The 2,705-nt window shown below is 44.0% G+C and overlaps 1 pseudogene; it reads right to left on the bottom strand.

Moving 5' to 3' along the window:
• Positions 1–330: 330 nt before the first annotated feature.
• LOC110563340 (ATP-dependent RNA helicase DDX18-like) lies at positions 331–2,272 on the bottom strand (annotated as a pseudogene).
• Between the last annotated feature and the right edge of the window lie 433 nt (positions 2,273–2,705).

Raw genomic sequence — 2,705 nt, 5'->3', positions numbered from 1 at the left:
GATGACGCTATTTACAGGCTATGAGGCTACCTTGAGCAAACCTCATTATGCTGTGCCAAGGTTTTCTATCTGCATATGGGGATGTTATTGATGTCTAAAAAGTAGTGATTTGTGGAATATTAAACAGGGTTGTCTAAAAATGGTCTCGTGAGATCATCTCAATTTTTTTGAAAGACATTAAAACAATGAGGTGATTTGTTTTAAGGGAATATTTAACAATAAAATATTATCACCATAGTTAAGACAAAAGATCCAAAAACTAATAAAATTTCCTTTTCTAAAGAGACAGAGGAAATTAGAGCAATGTCGGCCCAGGTGGAAGGCCACCCGTCAGTGAGAGAATTGTCTTAGGTCTGCTGGCTTCTTGCTAATGTGTTTAAAGATCTTGGACTTCTCCACTTCCTTTGTTTTCTGGTTCCTGAATCCACCACCACCTCCTCTCTTTTTAGGCTTGCCATCAAGGCTGCTCATGTTCAGATCAATGAAAGGAGGGACCTTAAAACCAAAAGATGGAGCGATCGATTTGAGGGAAATTTAAGTTGTTCTCATTGAAGATCTGCTTGCGAGAAGGGGTCATATGCTTGTATGTAGGACTTGTATGCTTCTTGGGCAGACTTGTGAAGGAAGTAGTCCTTTGTGATCAGCTTTTTGAGCTGAGACTTAATATCAGAAACTTTAGACCAGGAAAAGTCAAATTGACTTACTTGGACTGCTTCAAGTAAGGAAGGAAACCCAACTCCTCAGGCACAGGAAGGATGAGCAAGGTGTGCCCTCTTCCATTCAGGCCCCTGGCCAGTCCACACGATGAATGTGTTTCTTAGGGTTGTCAGAAGGATCATATTGAACAATCCAGTCCACTTCAGGGATGTCCAGCCCTCTGGCTGTCACATTGAGGCACAGCAGTATTGCTGAACCTGCATTGCAGAATTGAAGAATGTGTTGATTTATTTTGGTTTTGCTTTCCATGGAAGGCCAAGACAGGCAGGTCAATGTAGTTCAGTAGCTCACAGTGGTATTTCACAGACCATTATATACTTCTTCCAGTTCTTCTTAAGGAATGTGAGAGCAGAAAGAACCTCTTCTCAGAGAGACAAATAACATGTCCGCTGTGGCAACCTCTTTGTCATCATCAACGCCCACATACAATGGCTTTTTTCAAAGAATTTCTTGCCAGGTCTTTATATGTTAGAAAAGAGCATGGTTTGCTGCGTGCTGGCAAAGTTTAATAATTTGCTTTAATTCTTCTTCAAACCCAACATTCAAGATACTATCAGCCTCATCAATAACCAGACACTGTATGTTCACAAACCCTGGAATATTCTGCATGTGGTCCAGGAGGTGGTCTGGGGTAGCCACCATGATGTTGAGCCTATTGATGATCTTCTGGGTTTTAGGAGACCTGTTACTGCCAGCCCATACGTGAGAACGTGGTGTGTTATCAGTTCTTTAAGAACACAAAAGGCCTGCATGGCCAGTTCTCTGGTAGGAGAGAGAGTCAGGATCCCTGTTCCATTTCTGGGCATGAACTTCAACTTGACAATGAGCTCCATCACAGGGATGAGGAAAGCGAGGGTCTTGCCCCTGCCTGTTTTCGCAGCTGCTGGAAGATCCCTGCCTTCCAGAAGCGGCCTGATACTTTTGTGCTGGATCTCTGTCATGTGCTTGAAGCCCATTCTTCTACATCCTCCAGAGTGTCTTCATTGAGATTAGACAAGGAAGCAAGTGAAGTGGCCTCAGAAGCATCTTTCACTCTTAGGGGCAGGGTGGGCACCTCCCTGTCATTTGGCTTCTCCACACCATCTTCTGTTTTGTCATGAGCCTCAGTATTTTCTTCTGTTTTTTCTTTTTCTTTCTTTTTTTTTTTTTTGTGTCAGGCCCAGCTTCAATTGCCATTTTCCTCCTTCTCCTCCTCTTCCTGCTGCTGCTACTCTTCTTCTTCAGTTCTGAACCAGGGGATGCCATTGCTGCTGCGTCTGCGTTGGTTAAAGTGGTAAGTTTTTTTTTTTGGGAGGGGTGATCTTTTAACTTTTGCATTTTCTACTGTCTCTTCAGGCATGCCTCCACTTTATGCTTCTGCTAAGCCCACATTCACAAAATGCTTCAAGGCTTTTTAAACTTTTCCAACTTTTACTGTTTCTTCAGGCACATCTCCATTTTGAGGTTGTGATAGGCTCATGTCTGCTGCTCCTTGCAGCTTGAGGCTCTGCTGCTGTAGCTTGGCATTCGGCTTCTCAGTTTTCTTGTGCAGGAGTTTCATCTGTAAGTGCGACATGCTGCGTGTCTGTCTGCCCGGAGCCGTGGGTGCATGTGCACCAAGGTTATCTCAGTTTCCCTGGTGGAAGCTACTGTCTGCTGGGAAAGGTAGCCTGTTTCGAATACCAAAATCTCATGAGATGTGGCTTTCTCCTCCAAGCAGTGCTGTTCCTCTCAAGTCTTACTGAGATCTTTAGTCCCAGCAAGAGTTGTAAACAGAGCACGTAGAAGTTCGGATGAACTGATATGCAGACCATGGCTTATATCAGATGGGTGTGGTGCTTGGTCTAAACAGAAAAATTAGAGCAATGGGGATGCAGTGACCCCTGCAGCAACCCAACCCCTTCACTAGCACACAGCATTCTCAATTCCACTGGAACTCCAAACTGGACATTCCATAGAATGCTAAGAAATCAAAGACTTTGCCTGTAGTTACCCTGGCTTCCAAGTGA

Source organism: Meriones unguiculatus, chromosome 1 (genome assembly GCF_030254825.1).
Source record: "Meriones unguiculatus strain TT.TT164.6M chromosome 1, Bangor_MerUng_6.1, whole genome shotgun sequence".
Taxonomy (NCBI): Eukaryota; Metazoa; Chordata; class Mammalia; order Rodentia; family Muridae; genus Meriones; species Meriones unguiculatus.
The sequence above is the reverse complement of the archived record's forward strand: the minus strand, read 5'-3'. Positions and strand labels throughout refer to the sequence as shown.